This window comes from Pinus tabuliformis, chromosome 4_2 (genome assembly GCF_031772625.1).
Source record: "Pinus tabuliformis cultivar Carrire ecotype Pingquan chromosome 4_2, CPIR1, whole genome shotgun sequence".
Taxonomy (NCBI): Eukaryota; Viridiplantae; Streptophyta; class Pinopsida; order Pinales; family Pinaceae; genus Pinus; species Pinus tabuliformis.
The window spans coordinates 245977680-245999827 of NC_142304.1; the positions used below are offsets into that span (position 1 = coordinate 245977680).

The 22148-nt window shown below is 37.9% G+C and overlaps 1 pseudogene across 1 annotated transcript in view; it reads right to left on the reverse strand.

Moving 5' to 3' along the window:
• Positions 1 to 8113: 8113 nt before the first annotated feature.
• Positions 8114 to 22148, reverse strand: part of LOC149168948 (ABC transporter G family member 39-like) — a 30267-nt pseudogene continuing 16232 nt past the window's right edge. The window contains exons 14-23 of the transcript XR_016259187.1: positions 17528 to 17672; positions 17262 to 17366; positions 16856 to 16971; positions 16341 to 16673; positions 15956 to 16246; positions 15634 to 15848; positions 15003 to 15230; positions 14719 to 14890; positions 14138 to 14392; positions 8114 to 8383 (exon numbers count right to left, since the gene is read on the reverse strand). The product of XR_016259187.1 is annotated as an ABC transporter G family member 39-like (transcript). The remainder of the gene's footprint in view (positions 8384 to 14137; positions 14393 to 14718; positions 14891 to 15002; positions 15231 to 15633; positions 15849 to 15955; positions 16247 to 16340; positions 16674 to 16855; positions 16972 to 17261; positions 17367 to 17527; positions 17673 to 22148) is intronic.

A 22148-nucleotide genomic window follows, 5' to 3' on the forward strand; every position in this document is an offset into this window, starting at 1 on the left:
CTGCGCGGTCGCATGATTAAGGAAGTCCTCGTCAAATGGAAAGACACCTCTCCGGAAGATGCAACTTGGGAACCAGCCACTATTCTTCAGCAGCTTCCGCAGCTTCAGCCTTGAGGACAAGGCTAGTCTTAAGGGGGAGGGAATGTTAGGGTCCCACCCTAACCCCCTTATTTATGTCATGGGATCACGTCATAGTCAAGAGTCAATAAAGCCCATATTAATATTTTTAAGTGGTTAACCCGCAATTAATGACGGGACCACAGTTAGTTGCAAATGGGCCGTAGTATTAGATAGATGGTATTAATAAAGCCCACGGTATTGGCCCATGGTATTGCATGTATGAGTCATATATAAAGGATAGAGACTCCCTGCGAGGAGCATTGTGTCTTGTTTTTGTAATCGAGCTCTGCTCTATTGGAGGTTGCCCCCTCGAAGAGGCATGTGAACATTGCTCTCTGAATAATAAAATCATTGCTATTCTGTTTTCTGGGTATCTTTTCTTCGCATATTCTGTAATTGGGTATTATTTTGCAGGTTAAGAGCATAACACATCAAAAGGAGATTAAATGGGTGGAATAGGAGAAGTCTGGCAACATCTTAGAAGAAAAAAGTAAGCTGGAACAAAAGGTGGTTGGGATCCAGCAAGAGGTTATCTTATATGGTAGATATGAGCACCTAATTAAGAAGAAGGTAGAGAATTTGAACGAACTAGAGTAGTGCATGAAGTGAGAAGAAATTTTGTCAAAAGAAAAGTCTTACATCTACTCGTTAAGAACGGGGGGAAATGTACATATTTTTCAATAAATCTATGCTACACCATAGGCACCATAATAGGATATTTTAATCAAAAGGGTTGGACAAAAGAAAAATATAAATCCCTCAAGACATATCTTAGTAGTTGGTTCAACTCTTTTATAAGATTCTTACAAAACCAATATGGGATAGATCAAGAGAAATACAACAAAAAACTCAATATTTCCCCATCTTATCATAATCGAACAAAATCAGGCACTTCTACGAGAATTTTCCTATAAGGATGTCAAATCAACAATCAAGTCGATGCCACATAAAAAGGAACTAGGGCCAAATGGTTTTACAAATATTTAATTCTTTCAATATTATTGGTAAATAATAGGAGAAGAAGTCTAGAAAGAAATGGAGGAATCAAGGAAGTCTAGATCTATTCTTAGAGCAATGGATGCCACCATCATTACCATGGTAGCAAAAAAGGACAAGGTTTAAGACCCTAATGGATATAAACTCGTTGCACTCCACAACATCATTTACAAGATCATCATTGAGATTATAACAAATAGGCTTAAGTTGTTTCTCTACAACTTCATATCACTAGAACAAATGAGGTTTGTAGAAGGAAGATAGATTATAGATGATATAATGTATTCACATGAAGCAATCCATTCCCTGAAAATCACTATGAAACTAATAATGATGATTCAATTGGAATTATCAAAATCTTATGATAAACTAAGTTGGGAATATCTACCTAGTATCCTGAGGGCCTTTGGTTTCACAAATTATTGGATTTCTTGGGTCTACAATCTAGTCTCCTCTACCACATTTTTTATTCTAGTCAATGGTTCTCCCTTTCATCCTTTTTAACCATCTCTAGTGATCCTTCAAGGAGATATGCTATGTGAAGGTGGATCATAGGGGTTTGATAAAATAGAACCCTTGTTACTTCAATTACTTAACATGTGGGTTATGGGCCCATGGAAGTTTGGATATCTCCTCCTTTCATTGGAAATGGAGCTTACAACCTCCAAACCTCAAGCTTGTAGCATTCCAAGCTTTAGTTAGAACAAAACATAAGACAACTACCTCTCTAGTCACAATGCTCAACCTTATGCTCTGCTCATTCAAACCCACTAGTCACCAAGCTCTAGCACTAAAGGTATTTGGACCTTGCAAACCACCCTTAGGGTGATCGTGAAGATAACCGAATTCTCCCACTAGACATGGTTCCTTCGTTTTTTTTTGTTATACCTCATTTCTTTACATGAGTATCGAACAACAACCATGATCATGTAATTGAAATCAACGATCGTAGTGAATTGTGGGTGCCTCCCCTTATGACATCAATTGGGGGGGGTGGTCCACACTCATGGTCTTTTATTAGTTCCACAATGAAAATAAAACAACATAGGACTGCTAAGGGAAATCCATGATTCTCATGGATTTCTAGGGGTGTACCCGGGTGATGTCAGCAAGGACCGCGGGTGGGGGGATGGTCCACAATCAACATACATTATTGATTTAAATCAACATATATCTTTCTTCTCGAGTTCTTGACCATCGTGGAGTCTCATGTTTGAGTCCCTCCCCATGTAGTAGTGACGTAGCATCCTCTATCCAACTGGATGCGACAAAATTAATTTCCCAGTATAACTCTCCATTGCACATTCCGATAACTCTCTTTCTCTCTCCTCAAGCCTATCTAACAAAGCATGGAAAATAATCATGTTAACAATATTTCTATGCACACATTAACCACATACAGATTCAAAATCATACTGGATATAAATATTCAAAAATAAGCTTTGTTACATATCACGACCTCTCAAGGGTTGGCCTCCCTCCCAACCGTGTCTGCACTATATTTGCCACGTTCTTTCAAACTTAATTGTAGGTTGCATATAAGTACCAAGGGAAAAAAAACCCTATGATTTTACATAATATGAGGGAATCACACACTCTTTCCATGACAAACCTTCTAGAGGCTTCCATTTATTATTTATTATTTACATAATTTGAGGAAATCATTTCATCTTTCCACGATGTGCATTCTATAAGCTTCCAATATCATATATTATTTGGGAGGGGGTCTATGCTCTTGTATTATGATATGTCCCTTTTTAGTCATTTTACTAGTGGAGTGATTGGGTCAAGCATCTAAGGCTGCAACATTCACGCATAAAATAAAATGTATCAATATTTATGGAGAATATATGCCTCTAACCCATTAATAGTTTTTTAATGATACAATGGTACTTGGTACCCCACGTGAAGGGAGCTCATGCTTTCAATCATATCCTAGATCAATTTTTTGTGGCCTGGGGAATTGAAATAAACCAAACTAAATGTCATGTGTTTTTATTTAATACTCATGTTACTGTTTAGAAACATGTGCATCGAATACTAGAGATTCAAATAAGCAAGCTTCCATCCAAGTATCTGGGTACTCCTTTGGTAGACAACTCTGTCAGATGGAGTGTATAGGAGGATATTTTCACAAATTCTCATAGTAAATTTTCAAGCTCAGCGTTTATATCTCTAAACATTGCAAGATGTATGGTAATCCTAAAAGTTGTCCATCAAGCTCTCCTGATTAACCTATGCCCATCCATGATGGCACCATCATCCATTCATTAGGAACTATGAACAATCTATCATTCCTTCCCTTGGGGATGTTCAATATTAGACCAAAATAGCCTTTAGTGGCATGGGATAATATGTGCATACCAAAGCTCAAAGATGAACTAGGGTTGATGGACCCAAGCATTATGGCAACAATTATGGGTGTCAAAAGCTAGGAGAATGGTTACAAGAGGGAATGGACCTACGGAAAATAATTTGGAAACATAAACATACACTCATACTCGTAAAAAATAATTGTTAAGATAGAATATTTTAACACTTGGATCCTCAATTTGGACCTTGGAAAATAATGGTATTGGGATGATTAAGAAGAATTGTTTATGGGAAATAAAAATAGGACCACAACTTCATTCTTGGATGACTCCTTGCAACAACTTACTAATATAGAGGATCAAGGAGAACTATAAAATATTAAGGTAACAAATGGTATCCCAAGGAAAAATAAAAATAAAATATTACTGGGTGGTGGAGGTGGCCAATCAATGATTGCGCTAATGGATTCCACTGAGCAAATGGAACCCAAAACCAAAATGGGATGTGTAGAGGAATTTCTGGAATAATATACAACATAAATAGATCCCAACATCAAATCAAGATGATAATTTAATATGGACATATATATATATATATATATATATATATATATATATATATATATATATATCTGTGTGTGTGTATATATATAAAGGAACTTTCTCAATCATTGAAGCCTACCATCTAGAGGTAGGATACCAAGATTAGCCTCTAGAGGAGGTTTGGACTAAAATATGGAAGAAATGCCTGGGGCAAAATGTATCCATAGTCATATGGTTATTGATGTAGAATAATACATTAACATTGGAGAAAATTGAAAAAAGAAACTTCTAGGGCCCTTCATATTGCCTACTTTATCTATTGCACAATGAGACTTTGGAGCATTTATTTAACGTTTGTACATTTTTTGGGGGTTGATCAAATACGCTTCATGAATATCTCTTAAGATTGAATATAGATATGGTAATTATTATAAACACTCTTTCCAGTTGGCATTCCCAAGCCTTTAAAAATCTAGTTCTCAATCTAATTTGGAACATTTCCCTTAGCTCTCTTCTTTAGGGAATTTGGAAAGAATGGAACAGAAAATTTCTCAAAGTTTGAGCAATGCCTATGGATTCCATATCGGATTCCTTTGTTAGCTAGGTAAAGGAAATGATTCTAGCATTCAATTGGTCTGCTTAGTATTGGAAAGCATCAAGATTAGAATCACAAATTCTTCATTGTTGATTAATTTTTTGTATAGTTGAGTCAACTAGATTCTTCCATTGCTCTTCTTATTAAAACTAAACTTCGAAGACACTTCCAAAGGCGGAGGAATAATTAGAGATCATGGAGGAATTCCAATTTACATTTATTCAATAATAATCGACATCAACAATAAAAACATAGCAAAATTAACATGCCTATGAATGGGCTTGGAGTTCACCCAAACAAAGGTTACACTAAACTCTCTTTCGATGGGAATTCACAGGCAACCATAAACATGCTTTGTAGACTCGAGAATGTGGCTAGAATCCAAAAGGTATCATTTAGTTGGAGACTAGAATCACTGCGAGAACAAGTTTCTACCCTTATCTTTCTTATCCTAGTTCTCATTACATTAGTTATTAAATGTAAAGGGAATATAAGTGCGGATTTGTTATGAAAGCCTTGATACCTTCCATGCTATGGTGTCAACCTAAAAACACCTACCTGACTCATCCTTGAAAATGCCATGTTGGTGGTTGGATCAAAAAGAAATCCCAACCCAAAACCAGGTGACAATCAAGAGAAGAGGGGTTTGGTGGGGGGGGAGTGGGGGGTTGCCACTGCCCCACCTAGAAAATGAGTTGGGGGATATGGCGAAACACCCATGGAAATTGTAAATGAGGGCATACGAATCATTAATATGTTGGGAGAATTATTGATGAAGAGACAACATGGCGATCTATTAGACAGCCTAGTGCATGTGGAATGGGAGGTGGTCATGATGGTTTTGGTAGTGATAAATCTTGGTCCATTCAAAATGATATCAAGAGTGGGTAGGGAAAAATAATATTTAGTTTATTATTACAGTGTAGGAGGAGCTAAAGGGGATGCATGGAATTGGGGAAAGAACAACTATGGGATAAATAGCCACTCTAAAGCATTTTTTGTTGAGCAACTTGCTTACCAACAAAAGAATGGAAATTTTCTTCAAGCTTGGAGGAATCTATAGATAAGAAAGAAAATTCACTAACATGTTCTTTATGGGACTCCACATCTCATCTAGGTAATATGAAAATATTTTGGCTCGAATGTGGTGCAATAGATGAGGTGATTTTTATTCTTGTCTTCATTGAAGCTTAAAATATGGTGTTTTCCCCCTCTCTCTCACGTGATATCTTCATGCTATTTTGTGTTATTTTCTCCAATTGTGATTGTAGTTTTCCTAGCTAAAATAGTGTCTTTGGGACTCTTCTAATATTTCATTTGGTATTATTGTGTTTTCTGGTTTTTTCTTTGTCAGGATGCTCACCACTTAAAAGCTAGCCGCTAGGTGGAACTTTGGTGGTTGGGGAGGTTTTTCTCTATCTTGGATTTGAATCGATGTTTGGCTAGAGGGTTTGGGTAATTTTATGCTTTATGGTCATGTAATTGAGTTTTCACAAAGTCTCTATTGTCTTGGTCTATACTATTCTATTAGTTGGCCTAGGTCTAGGTTATCGGTCAAATCCTAGTGGATGAAACTGTGTAACTCTAGTATTAATTTAATCACACTCTTTTAGGAACAAGCATTGACATATTTCTTTTCTCTGACTGGGATTATTCTATCTTCTTTTTATGCATGGTGGAATTCTTGTTAGGTTGGTGTTCAGTGTAGACAATTTTGGTAGTGGTTACGTAAATTAGCTTCTTCCCTATTTTTGTGCATGGTTGGCAAAGTTTTCATTCTCAGAGATCATTGTGTCATTCACTTCCCGACTGTTGGGGGTATTATATTGGGGAAATTGTGCTTTTTTTGGGAACCTCTTGGCCAGTGTGGAACAACATTTTAATTTGGCTTTCCATGCTTTGCCAACCAGCTAGTCACACGGGTGGGCACTTATTGCCATAAGCAGGCTCATCAAGGAAACACTCATTTTCACCATCGAATTGAGGACCTAGCTATGAAGAGCTTACTCTTAACCATGTACAGGAAGAACCTAACAAATTATAAGGGGAAGCCTCTTCCCACAAAACCTCCCTTTTAGACACTAAAGTTATAATTGAGTGTGAAAAATGGATCCCTTATACTAGCTATATGAGGAATGCAGACGACTGTTGTTGGGATGAACTTTGTTGGATTACCAAGAATCTTGTATGGAGATCCTTCAATGACTTGATCACCTGCACAAGCACTTGAGGGATCTTAACAAATAGATGGAGAGGAAGGAGCAACACCTTGACATTCCTCCAAAAGGAGGAATCACCTACACAAGCACTTGAGGAATCTTAAGAAATAGATGGAGAGGAAGGAGAAGCACCTTGACGTTCCTCCAAAAACAAGAAAACCTCTAGCATATCCAAGTGTTCCTATCCTAGTATAAGCCTTTGATTTTTCACCCCTCGGCTTGATGATGATATGATTTTGTTTTGTGATTAGATTTACAACTACTTTTGTTGAAGGCCAAGAAGACAAGAGCCTCAATATTCGTTTAGTTACTTGGATATCATTTAGCTCTTAGATGCATCTCTTCTTTCTAAGGAGTGTATGTTTTTTGCTATAGTCCAGTCTCCCCTATAAGAAATTGGATGATAACTTTTTGTAATCTACTAGGTAAATCTTATCTTTATTTGTTTATTTGTTCTGTCGTTAATAAAATTTACCCATATAAATAAACTGAATAATCTTTTAAACTTGAAAATTAATATACCTTGCTGAACCATTTATCTTTAACATGACATGAAAAGATCAAATCTCAATTGTTTTCATATTTTTCTCTTTCACATACACTAAAACCAATTATTTAATTTTCTATATGCAAAATCCGTGACGAACTTACATTGAAATATATTTAGATACTATGACGCGCATATTCCCTAATTCACAAACTACTTCGACACATGGACAATTCAAAGGGTTCTTTGTGCTATGCAACCCATTTCAATAACATGTGTTTCAATAACATGTAACACATAATAGAGTTCAATCGTATTCTCAAATAGCTTATGTAAGCACACGAATGCATTTCCAAATTATCAAGGTCATTGATTAATTCATTAATTCCAAATAGCTTACATTGCACAACTAAGAATAAATGGAAGCCTGCATCGTGATTGCATTCCACACGGATTTTCTAAGATCCGTCAACAGAGATAGTTGTCCACCATTACGTTAAGGGCAATACATAGAGAGAGTTCATGCGTCTGCCACAACAATTATTTTATACATCATTACTAAGCTCGATAGTTAACTGCTATGCACAGAGAGTTCATAATTATGGCTTCTTTTAAAAACGAGTTCATACTTCTGCCTGAAATTGGCAAAAAAAGACAATTAAAACAAAATAGAAACCCTGATCCGTCGGTTATCTACAACACTGGTGAACCCTTTTTGTGACAAAGACATAATATAATGTTTTGCCATCTAGCGGAGGTCAAAAGAATCATGCAAAATAATAGTCCGAATACCGCAAAACAAAATATGATGTTTTTTTTTGTTTTTCTATATAATGCTATTCTATCTCGTTTGGAAATTGAGAATCTTAACGCTGATGGCAAAGATCAGTCCAAACAAAACTGCGAATGACATTGTGGCAACCGCTACTGGTCCCATAAAATCGTGCCTATATCCAAAGTAGCTCCTCAGGAATTTGTTCACTTGTTGTTTTGTGCCATTGTTCATCACCATTTCATCTGAGTTATCCCCGAACTGAGACGCTGTCAGTCCATATAGAGTCCATGCAAAGGGGGAAACCCAATAATACCATCTCCACCACACAGGAAGCCGCTGCAACGTCAGTCACGAAACAAAACCATCCACGTGAATATCAGAGAGTGGAGACTTGAGTTTAACCCAATTGTAGATTTTGATTATTGTTGAAAACGTAATTTCAACAACGGCCTGAGTTTCCCGTGGAGCAGCTGTGCGCATATCCCCAAAACCTCCGAACAAAACCACAAAACCGCCAAGGGATATCGCACCACTATCAAACAAAAGCAGTTTCCGTATATCGACCTCCGATGCGTTTTGGTGCAGGCACGTGGCTCTCGCCTGACGTAAGCAACTCTGACATATCGGGTGGCAAAGCTCAGCAGTTAAGTGCCTTCCGATATCAACCACCCCCGTCCGATCAGCCTGACCGTCCTCCGCCGTTCATCAATGAAGCTGCTCCCCGCCTGCATCAAATCAAACTTGTTGCGTGAAGTAAAAGTCAAGTTTTGGGTTGACCATACCTGTTATTAATAAATTGTCATAGGTGTAGTTACACATGGGAGATATGTAAGAGCGCAGCAGCGAAAGAGAATAGTGTGAGCCAAATGAAAAGAGCTCGTGGGTTGAATCTTTTTGTGGAGCAATGTAAAATAATGGTGCAGTAAAAGGTGAAACACACAGCAGTGTGTAAAAAGACAAGAACAGGGTTGTAATGTTTTGTGTGGCATTTTTGTGAAACAGAGGTGTAAGAAAAACCATGTGTGGTTTTGCACAGAAGTGCATAAAGAAAATGGTGGAGCGCATTTGTATGCATATGTAAATTTTATTTTACAGCAGTAAAGTGTTTTTCACTGCAGTGAATGTAAAAGGGGATTTACAGCAGTAAACCCAGCTCAGTAATTTCTCAGGGTGAAAACAGAGTTTTTGTTTAATATTATTTTTTTTGGTGAATTCCTCTCAGCAAAGAGGATGAATGTTTGTGTGAGGCTTTATATTTTAAGCAATAGAAATATTTTTATGCTGTGTAATGGACTGTTATGAGTCATTTGGTTTTATTAGCTTCGTTGTGCAAAGGTCCTGGAAGAAATGAAACAGAGCATTGGCTGTCCTGGAACAAAGGAAACAGAGCATTGGCTCTGTGGTGTTAATGTTTATTTGGTTTTGGTATTTCCCATTGCAAAAATACCCAACAGTGGTATCAAAGCTAGTCCAGGCTCTTTAAAGAAGTTAAAGAAGCTGAAGGGAGAAGGTTGTTGCTGCAACAAAACCTCTCAGGCAGACAGAAGACTCAGACAACGAAGGTTTCAGGTATTTCTCAAAGTTTTTCTTTGTGTTACTGCTGAAGACAATCAGTTGTTTTAAAAAAAAACACAGTCAAGTATTTAAAGCCTAGATAAGAATGGCAAGGTCAAAGAAGAAAGCCTCCAGGGCTGTTAAAAATGTGTCTCCCCCCTCTACTAAACTAGAAGGCAATCCATTAGAATACATTCTATTTGAAACCCCAAAGTTTGATGGAAACTTTGATGTATGGGAAATAAGGATGAGGGCTTTCCTAATGTTTGAGGGGATTGAAGTCTGGGAGTCAGTGATTGATGACAGCAAGATGGATAAAGAATCCATGGAGTATGATGCACAAGCAGCAAAATTAATCTTGGATGGACTGCCTGATTCTGTGAAGAAGAATCTTGGAAAATATACATCAGCAAAGGATATATGGGACAGACTGCATGACCTTCATGCAAAGGGAGCACTGACCATGACAATGAGTCAAGAAGAACCCATCATAGAAGCTGAGAATAAAAAGCTTGACCTCATCAAGCTTCAAGTAAGAGAAAGGGATGAAGAGCTTGCCAAGCTTAAGAAGGAGCTTGACCAATGCAAGAAGAAACATCATGAAGAAGTCATATCCATGACAAATCAGCTGAATAGTGCAAAGAAGCAAGAAGATGTCTTGACAAGTGAACTTGAACAAAGACACAAGAGAGTGAACAAACTTGTAGAAGAGATTGGACAGTACAAGGTAGAGGTCTCCTCCCTTAAGTCAGAACTACAAGAATCCAGGAAGGAGGCACAAGGAGCTGAAAAGAAAATGAAGAGCAGTCAAGCAAAAGATGAAGAAATCTCCAAAATGAAGACAGAGATTATCTCCTTCAAAATAGTAGCAGCTGAAGCTACTCGTAGCAAGGAAGAAATTGAGGGACAACTAGCAAAGAAAAACAATGTATGTGAACAGTTGGAAGAAGAGATTGTCCTCCTCAGGAAGAAGGTTGAAGGGATGAACAAGATCATGAAGAGCTCTCAAGCTCTGGATGACATGCTCAGCTATCACAGATCTCCATCTGATAAATCAGGACTTGGGTATGTAGGTGAACCCTCAAACAAGGATGAGGATGCTTTAAGCAAAGGAGATGTGAAGAAGCCAGAAATAGATGGTGATGCTCCTAGTTCCAGCAAAGGCAAGGAGAAAAATGAAGGCTGCAATAGAAGAAATCCTCCACCAAGTAGAAAACCAGATCCAAGAAGAAATGTAGCTGATGTCAAAGAGGCAAGAGGCAATGGTGATCATCAAAGAATCTCAAGGCAGCAAGGCTTCAGAAGTACATCAAGGAAACCTCCATCTCCCAGGTACGAAAGTTCATTTTATGGTTATTGTTATGCTTGCTCAAACTTTGGTCATATGGCAAAAGACTGTAGAGCATTTCATAAAGATAAATGTTGTGGTCCTCGACAATCTCCAAGAAATAATTTCACAAGAAGAAATCATGAAATGTCATTCATGAAAAATGTTGAATGTTTCAAGTGTCATAACATTGGGCATATGGCACGAAATTGTAACTTGACATGGGCTCTTACACAAGCTGGACCCATGCAAAAGAAGAAAGTTACACAAGTATGGAGAAGGAAGGAAAGACAATCTGAAAACCCCTTGAACTCCCCAGTGGATCTAAATTTGTTTTGAGAAGAGTCTGCCAAAAGAAGACAAGCACACATTAAAGGGGAGCTTGTAATTTTTATTTGCTGAACTGTATTAACAGTCATTTGTTGATGGAGGATGTATTGCAGCGCAGCAGTTGCAAATGAAATCTTTGTTAATCCCTCTAAAAGGTAATATGCAGCAGTGATGAAATCAACAATGTTTTTGCTTTGTGTTTATGCAATATGCACAGAAATGCATAAAGAAGAAAAGATGGCAGCGCTGAAATGTAAAGAGCAGCAGTGAGATAAGAGAAAAATGCAAAGCATGGAGACCCTCACAGCAGTGGGAAGATAGAACACAAAACAGCAGTTTGGAAATTTTTTTTGTGGAGCACATGGATTAGAATGAACAGTAGTTTTGAATTTTTGCATAGCAATGGAAGGTAGTTTCCTTCTATGTAATGTGAGAGAATATACTCACAGCAGAATGAGTGTAATGCACAGCAGATGAAATGTTTTGTATTGGGAATGAAAATGCAAAGCAGTGAGAAGAAAATGAGAAGAAGGCAAAACGCAGCAGAGCGTAAATGCCCAGTGGCTGAGAATGCAATGAAATTCTTTCACACAGCAGTAAAAAAAATGTAATTTTTTTTATGCAATGCAGCATGCAAAGAAATGCATAAAGAAAAACAAGGACAGCAGATTTTTAATGCACACTGGATGTATAAGAATGTGTGTGGCAGCAGAAAGCCAAAGGAATTGCACAGTAGTGCATTGTGTAATTAAAAAAATGAAGACTAAGATTGTGTGAAGCAAGGGTGCATGAGAAAAGGCAGCAGCCTGTGTTAATTTTTTTTGTGGAGAATGAAGTGCCAAGAGTATGGGCACACAGCAGTATGATGAAACAAAAGGCAGCCATAATGCAAATTGCAGAGGCAACGCAGCAGCAAATAAAAACCCAGGGATGACAGTCTATGGTTATGGGTATGGACAGCAGTGAACATGAAAAATGCAGCAGCAAGAAGTTTTGAATAGCAGCAATTGCAAAAGAAATTTTCCTTACAGCAGTAAAGGTAAATGTAATGAATTTGTTGTTCATTGAATTGATATGCAATATATGCAACAGCAGTGAGTGCAAGAAATGTTTACACACAGCAGTGTAAATTTGTAAATTGGGACAGCGTAATTGTTCCAAGAAAGACAGAGTATTTGGTCTTTGAAGAATGCACAGCAATGCAGAGTTTGCAAAGAAATGTAAGTGAAGTGCAGCAACACAACAGCAAGTGCAGACACAGTAGTGTGGGGTAGACGTAGCAAAGAAGATGGCACAACAGTGCAGCAGAGAATATGCAGCAGCATAAAAGAACAATGTAATGAGTTTGCACACACAGCAGTGCAATGATTGTTTGTTTTGGAACTGCATTTGAAGCAGTCATTTGGTGAATCCCTCTGTTGAGAGGAAGATGCTTTTTAGCATTGTTTGGTAAATCCCTCTGTCAAGAGGAAGGTGCTCTTCAGCACATTGTTATGGTGAATCCCTCTGTCATGAGGAAGGTGCTCTTAAGCACAGTTTCAGGTTAATCCCTCTATTAAGAGGAAGACAACTTTGATTGTTTGTGGAACTGCATTAGAAGCAGTTGGTGAATCCCTCTATGTGAGGAAGATATCTTTGTAACAGCAGTACTGGTGAATCCCTCTATGTGAGGAAGTGTCTGGGTATGACCGAATGACCGACAGTTGAAATTAAAGGGGAGTGTTGAAAACGTAATTTCAACAACGGGCTGAGTTTCCCGTGGAGCAGCTGTGTGCATATCCCCAAAACCTCCGAACAAAACCACAAAACCGCCAAGGGATATCGCACCGCTATCAAACGAAAAGCAGTTTCCGTATATCAACCTCCGATGCGTTTTGGTGCAGGCACGTGGCTCTCGCCTGACGTAAGCAACTCTGACATATCGGGTGGTAAAGCTCAGCAGTTAAGTGCCTTCCGATATCAACCACCGCCGTCCGATCAGCCTGACCGTCCTCCGCCGTTCATCAATGAAGCTGCTCCCCGCCTGCATCAAATCAAACTTGTTGCGTGAAGTAAAAGTCAAGTTTTGGGTTGACCATACCTGTTATTAATAAATTGTCATAGGTGTAGTTACACATGGGAGATATGTAAGAGCGCAGCAACGAAAGAGAATAGTGTGAGCCAAATGAAAAGAGCTCGTGGGTTGAATCTTTTTGTGGAGCATTGTAAAATGATGGTGCAGTAAAAGGTGAAACACACAGCAGTGTGTAAAAAGACAAGAATAGGGTTGTAATGTTTTGTGTGGCATTTTTGTGAAACAGAGGTGTAAGAAAAACCATGTGTGGTTTTGCACAGAAGTGCATAAAGAAAATGGTGGAGCGCATTTGTATGCATATGTAAATTTTATTTTACAGCAGTAAAGTGTTTTTCACTGCAGTGAATGTAAAAGGGGATTTACAGCAGTAAACCCAGCTCAGTAATTTCTCAGGGTGAAAACAGAGTTTTTGTTTAATATTATTTTTTTTGGTGAATTCCTCTCAGCAAAGAGGATGAATGTTTGTGTGAGGCTTTATATTTTAAGCAATAGAAATATTTTTATGCTGTGTAATGGACTGTTATGAGTCATTTGGTTTTATTAGCTTCGTTGTGCAAAGGTCCTGGAAGAAATGAAACAGAGCATTGGCTGTCCTGGAACAAAGGAAACAGAGCATTGGCTCTGTGGTGTTAATGTTTGTTTGGTTTTGGTATTTCCCATTGCAAAAATACCCAACAATTATCTGAAGGTATTGTGTAGTTACTTTAATTTAATTGCCGACTTTAAATTTAAAATCTCTATATCGAGAAATCTACCATCTAAATTTCTAAATCTACAATCAATATAAATTTACGGAAAATCTCACCGGACGTGGAATTAAGAAGCCGCAGAAGACCATCCAGATTGCAATGAAACCGGTGGAGAGAACTGAAGCTATGCTTGAATTGGGAGTGAGACCCACAGTCAACATCCCATAATATGTTGTGTAAAGGAGCGTGAAGAACATCATAAAAAAATACCAAAAGAATTTGGCCGCTGTCCACTGGAAGTCGATCAATGCATAAACGAGCAGACCATACACTAGTGCTTGCACAAATACGTACGGTACTTCGATCAAAAGCTGACCCACACAAACATAATTTCAACATCATAAATCATCTTTTCCATAAGATAAAAGAGAAAAACAAGGTGCTGAACTTTATAGTTTATGTTGGCTAATATCATAGCTGAAATTTTAGAATTTTAAAATTTAATAGACAAATTCATATCTATAAATTCCAGAATTCACAAATCAAACTATATTCAATTATCTTTATAATCCTCATCAAGCATATTCAATATTTAACGCCGGTGGAAATGTTTTTCTATGTTTATCAAATTCAAGTAATATTTAGCTATGTAAATATCAAATTCCAATAATAACAAAGTACAAGAAACAATATTTACCTGAGCAAGGGCATAGGGCAGAGCGGAGTACATTCCTGCTGCCTTTTCTCTATAGAAGACTGTTCTTTCGACATCGACCACTGGTAGTACAGACACAACATTGCTGAAGCCTAGGAAGAGAATTGCGGCGAACATGGATCCCATTGCATTCAATATATCTTGTTGCCTGTGCCTGGAAAAATTTACAACCACCCCATACATCACAACCGAATTTAGTTTAAATTGAATTGATCACAATAGATATTATTATAATTTATATCTTGGGAGCTGAAATTGATACTTACGTTTTCCGGCCCATTCTCCAGAAAGCGGTGCCAAAAAGCAAACCACAGGCAAGGGTGAAGAAGAATCGGACGTTGTTGTACTGAGGATTTCGCCAATAAGACCAATGCTGCTTCCATAGACAAGCCATGGTTTGAACTGCAAAGGGTTGAGCGAATTGTCTTTCGAAGCTCAAATCGTTGGAGCCAGGAACAGGTTTGCTAATTTCCTGAATTAGAGCTTCATTACGTCTGCACAGAAACTAATTCGATTATCTTTCCGCGTTATTGAACCATTAAGATGAAAAAACATATAACGTCAACATATGTAGAACGAACAATGGCCGTAGTCTAACTATTTTATTCTTCGTTTTGAGCATTTTAGGGTTTGCTTTTTTCGGAAGTTCGTGTAATAGGTACGGTGTTTAAAGGTCTTTTTTGATTAATTTGTTTATTATTTTATAAATATGTGTTAAGATTTAAATATTTTAAAAAGTATTAAATTTATAATTTATTTATATAATTGAAACCACATTTTAAATAACAAAAATCACAATTACCAGTGTAATCCTCTTATCCCAATTCAAAAGAAACCAAAACTTAAAATAACACTATAGCAATGACTTACTTAGATAACACTATAGCAATGACTTACTGATAGAGGGATGAATTTTTATAGATTTCAGCAAAATCAACTCCAAGCCGAGTTGATTAAGTGACAGAGGTTACTTCCAACATCCATGTAGCAGGGTTGCAACCAGCTGTAATTTTCGGTATACCTTCAATTGCCTCCAAGTAGTCCACAAGTGTTTGGGATTGGTGACCAAGGGGTCCAACAAAGATCATCTGTCCTCGTTTCATCAACACCAGCTGCATTTCCACAGGAAAAAAATATAATTAACATGTTAAAATCCCTTTTAAAATTTGAATTAAAAGGTTGTGCCGTGTCCCTCCTCTTGCTAATATCATAAAAATACCTCATCGAATGCCCCGAATATATCAATGCTGGGCTGATGAATGGTACAAACCACAGTTCGTCCAGTATCAACAGTGTTTCGAACTGTTCTCATAACAATAGCTGCAGCCCTTGCATCCAGTCCAGATGTTGGTTCGTCCATGAAAATTATTGAAGGATTTGCTACCAGTTCAACTGCTATTGTCAATCTCTTTCTTTGTTCCGTAGACAGACCATTTACTCCAGGGAATCCCACCAGAGCACCACTTAAATTATTCAACTCTACAAGTTCCATTACTTCATTCACAAACATCTGCATACACAGAAATATTGTTCATAATCATGAAAAAACTAATAGTTCAATTAATTGACCCAAACTGATCTGGAATTGATAAATATTAAAATACCTTTCTTGTATCAGAATCTACCTCCTCGCCAAGACGAAGCCAAGCAGAGTAAACAAGGGATTCATGAACTGTAACATATGGTGAATGAATATCAGTTTGTTCGCAGTAACCAGAAATCCTTGCAAAAGTTTCCTGTTTCTTAGGATATCCAGAGATTGTAATGGATCCTTCTATGTATCCTCCAGTTTTCCTCCCTGCAAGAACATCCATCAGTGTGGTTTTCCCGGCGCCACTTTCACCGACTAATGCAGTGAGTATTCCAGGCCTGAATGATCCGCTCACGTCCCGCAATAACTGAAGTCTTTGTTCCGTGACTCCTTGCTTCTTCATTTCCTGTATTGTTCATACCAGTAATAATTGCATTGAGAAAAGTCAATAATCTTTTTATAATATTATACACTCGTGAATGTAATAAATGATGTAAATATAACTTCAGCTTAATATGAAATTATGAAAAGAAAATCCCATTTTAAATTATGTTTAAAGTTATGAATATGTTGGGCAAGAGAACATACTGCAGGCATATCTACATAGTAGTTGACGTTGTGGAATGCCAATGACAATGGTTTGAATGGTAAAATCATCCCTCTACTTTTCACCGTAGGCCCTGTATTACGCTGTTCCTCAGTACCTGCCAATGCCAACGCTTTAAAATTGTTGACAACTTGATTTTCATCCGAAAATAATACGAATAGGAAAGCTATTTTTATTGAGATTATAAATTTTAGGAATATTTTGTAATTTAAGAGAACTGATTTTCTAAATATTTTTAAAATTCCCATTGAATTAACTTTTATCATTCTGATTTTAAAACATTTCCAAAACCTACATTTTGTATTAGATCCAACTAATAAAAATAGTTATAATTAATAATTAGGATTTCATGAACAATGTTACCAGCTGATTGGTTTTCATGACGACGCTCTGTCGACAACGAAAATGATCTGTTTCCTTGAAGGTTTTTCATTTCCCGTTCATCTTTTTCTAACTCGTCTTCAGTAACTATTGCCTGCGCATTACCAATAGCTGCGAAGAAATATATGTAAAAGATTAGTTGACTGTATTTTGAAGGTAATTAAAGGTTTTAAATTTAGAGGCTATATTTTTTTTGGAACGGTTATGAAAGTTGATAGCGCTAGACCTTTTTTAACTTCTATTATGAATGACGGGAGTTGAATATAACGTACGGTTCAGGTACTCCAATGCGAGTGTGATGATGATATTAAATATAACGACGAACCCAATGAGCACTGCCGTTCCTATCCAATACCAGTAGTTATTGGTAAAAAGTCCGCGTGAATGCAACAATTGCATTCCAATATGGTTGTTTGGCTACATCAGAACAAAACATAAATTAAACGAACATTTTGGTTGGGCAAAGTGATTTGCTTCTGCTAAAGATGTTGCATAAAATATTAAAATAATATCAGACCTGATGCCACCTTGTTGTTGGGCATTTTTAAATGGAGAAATACCAAAACCAACAAAATAACCACCACAGAGACAATGCTCTGTTTCCTCTGTCCAGGATCTTTTGCAGAGAACCTCTTTAAAAAAAATTAACTCAGAACACAGTCCATTACACAGTCACAACACATTTCTATTAATTTAAAACTGAAAGACTGATACAAATTCCATCCTCTGTGCAAAGAGGGATTCACAAAATAAACTCTGTTGCAGTCACAGATTTTCCACTGCTGTGGATATTACAAAACAGCTCTCTGTTCTTCAATACCTGAAATCAAAGCATTACATTTCCGTTTCTATAACGCACTGCTGTGCAAATTACAAAAGCAAAACACACTATCGTGCGTAGCCACCACTTCACCACAAAAAAAAGGAACTACTCTTAAACTATTACAGCACGTAGACCTATTTTATGTTTTAACGTATGACAACATGTTTATAAAAAAAAATATAAAAAAATGTGTATGTCATATGGGACATACGCCCATAACCAAAATTAAAACATATAATAAATATGGGACGTATCCCCATCCTCTCAATAAAGGCCGCCACCAAAAGTACGACAAACATTAAACTCCATTTAATTCCTCCTACGGCAGTCAACGTATAAATTTTTACTCCACGCAAAACTTGAATTGACGCAGGCCCGTGTGCAGGTTTCAAATGATCAACGACGGAAAACATTCAATCAAATCGGACGGTGGACAAAGATATCGGAAGCCCTCACTTGAGTGAACGATAGCTCCCGATATGTCAGAGTTGCTTACGTCAGGCGAGAGCCACGTGCCTGCACCAAAACGCATCGGAGGCCAATATACGGAAACTACTTTTCGTTGGATGGCGGTGCGATATCCCTTGGCGGTTTTATGGTTTCGTTCGGTGGTTTTGGGCTGCGTACGTAGGCAGCGTTGAAATTATGATTTCAACACTCCCCTTTAATTTCAACAGCTGGGCATTCGGTCATACCGAGACACTTCCTCAAAAATTCAAAGCTTTTCTGATCCAGTGGCTTTGTCAAGATGTCCGCAACCTGTTCTTGAGTCCTGCAATGTTCCAAGACAATTTCTCCATTGTTCACCAATTCTCTGATGTAGTGAAACCTTGTATCAATGTGTTTCGTTCTCTTATGAAACACTGAATTCTTTGACAATGCAATAGCTGAGCTATTGTCACAAAAGATGACTGTCGCTTTTGCCTGCTCTTGGCCTAAGCTTCTCAACATTCTCCTCATCCACACTGCTTGACATATTGCTGCTGTAGCTGCCACATATTCAGCCTCTGCTGTAGACAATGCTACAATGGACTGCTTCTTAGAAGCCCATGAAATGGCTCCTGAACCCATATTAAAACCATAACCGGAAGTGCTCTTCCGATCATCTACACTTCCAGCCCAATCACTGTCAGTGTATCCAACCAAATCTGAATGTTCTGAGGCATGATATAAAATTCCAAACATTTTGGTGCCTTTGACATACCTCAAAATTCTCTTTGTTGCCTGCCAATGTGCCTCCTTCGGCCTCTCCATGAACCTGGAAATTAAACTAACAGCATACATTAAATCAGGCCTACTTGCTGTTAAATACATAAGACTGCCCACAATGCTTTTATACAAACTAGGATCAAAATCCTTGCTGCTGTCCTCTCTGCTGAGCTTTAATCCCATCACTGTGGGAGTGATGGCTGCCTTGCATTCTTCCATCTTAAATCTGCCCAAAACTTGATTTACATATCTTGCTTGAGATATTAAAATTCCTTTTTCATTTTGATCTACTTCTATGCCTAAGAAGTATCTCAACAAACCCATGTCAGTCATTTCAAATTCATCCTTCATGACTGATTTAAAATTCTCAATAAGATAAATATCATTTCCAGTGAAAATAACATCATCTACATACAAAACAACAATTAAAATTTTACCATCCTTTTCCTTGATGTAGACTGTGGGTTCTCCTTCACATTTGTCAAATTCATTATCCAAGAGATATGAATCTATCCTGCTGTACCATGCTCTTGGTGCTTGCTTCAGCCCATAAAGAGCTTTCTTCAATTTGCACACTTTGTGTTCTTCACCTTTCTTCTCATATCCGAGAGGCTGTTCCACATAAACCTCTTCCATTAACACTCCATTTAGGAATGCTGATTTCACATCCATTTGGTAGACTTTCCATTTGTTTTGTGCTACTATGGACATCACTGCTCTCACTATTTCCATTCTTGCAACCGGAGCGAAAGTCTCCTCATAATCTCTCCCATACTGCTGCTTGTACCCTTTGACAACCAGCCTTGCCTTGTGCCTTTCTATCTTGCCTTCAGCATTGCTCTTGGTCTTGTAGACCCATTTAACTCCAATGACTTCTTTGCCTTTTGGTAACTCAACCAAATCCCATGTTTTGTTTCTCTCTATGGCATTCATCTCCTCATCCATAGCTTCTATCCATTTCCTATCTTTAATTGCATCTTCGAAATGAATAGGATCATCAACATGACAATACAAGGAAAATAAGGAATTCATTCCTTCATCATAAATATCACTTAGATTTCTAAACTTCTTACCTCGTTCACTTGGTGTGCAAGTGCTTGAAGATGCACTTGAATTTCCTCCTTGTGGTGTGCTTGGAGAAGCACTTTCATTTATCCTCAATGGTGTACCTTGCTGTTCTTGTGTTGGTGCTGCTGTTTGGGGATGCATTTCAGCCACCTGCTCTTCATCTTCATCATGAGACAAATAGTTCTTCACATTCACTGTTTTCTCTATGCTTCCATCACAAGCTTCCTCTTCAATGAATTGAACATCCCTGCTGACAAAGAACTTCTTGGTAGATGGAATGTACAGCCTGTAGGCTTTGGATTCATCACTGTATCCAATGAAGATGCATTTCTCCCCTTTGCTGTCCAACTTCCTCCTTAGCTGATCTGGTATGTGTGCATAGGCCACACACCCAAAAACTCTCATGTGGGTGACTCCTTGCTTTCTCCCACTCCATGCCTCTTCTGGCACTTTGTTCAAGACTGCTTTTGTAGGACACCTGTTCAATATATAAACTGCACAATGTACAGCTTCAGCCCAATACTCATTTGGCAAATGCTTTGCCTTCAACATGCTCCTTGCCATTTCCATGATGGTCCTGTTTTTTCTTTCAGCAACTCCATTTTGCTGCGGAGTGTACCGAGTTGTGAACTGTTTATGTATTCCATTTTCTCTAGAAAACTTTAGGAATTCATTTGAGATATACTCACCTCCTCTATCAGTTCTCAATACTTTTATGTGCAGCCCGCTTTGGTTCTCCACAAATGCTTTGAAATTTTGGAATTTCTCAAAGACTTCACTTTTGTTCTTGAGGAAATATATCCAAGTCTTTCTTGTAAAATCATCAATGAATGTCAAGAAATATAGGCTGCCAGCTAATGATGGAGCTTGCATTGGTCCACACAAATCTGAGTGGATAATCTCTAAGGGTGCCTTTGCCCTTATGCTCTTCCCTGATGGAAAATTTTCTCTGTGTTGTTTTCCCAAAATGCAGCCTTCACATAGGCTGTCCGGTTTCTCTATCAATGGTAATCCCTTTACCATTCCTTTTCTGCTCAATAAGTTTAGGCCTCCAAAATTTAGATGCCCGAATCTCAAGTGCCATAACCAGTTCTCATCCTTTGGCACGCTTTGGAAGGCCTCTTGGGTGACTGCTGCCATTTCCTTCTTGTTCTTCAAGTCTGCCCTGATCCGGACAGGGAACATCCTGTTCCTTGTCATCTTCACTTCAGCAATGCATCTTTTGCTGGGTGGTATGTCCATGATGGTGCACACATCATTTACAAAGTAAACATTGTAACCCTTTTGGATAAGCTGTCCAACACTCAATAGGTTACATCTCATTCCGGGGACATAGTAGACATCTACTATGGTTTTCCTTTCTCCTTGTTTTGTAAATATTTTTATCTCCCCTTTTCCCATAACAGACACTTTACAATCAGTTCCTAGTGTGACCTCTGATTTCAAATTCTGATTTAAGGCTGAAAAGAGGGCTATATTCCCTGTCATATGGTTGCTGCAACCTGAGTCTAAAAACCATATGTCTTCACTATGTGTTTCAGCCATGTTACAAGCTAACAGGACATTTTCTTGACTGTTTTTTTCTCTTGTAACAATTGCATTTTGTCTGTTGTTCATATCATGTTGTTTCTTTCTACAATCACTTGCATAATGTCCATACTTTTTGCAATAATAGCATTGAACATTAGATTTATCATACCTTTGTCCTTGAGCCTGATACTGATCTCTTTGTTGGTTGTTGCCCTGACCTTGGTTCTGATTTGTATTGCTGCCTCTTCCTTGTGCATTTGATG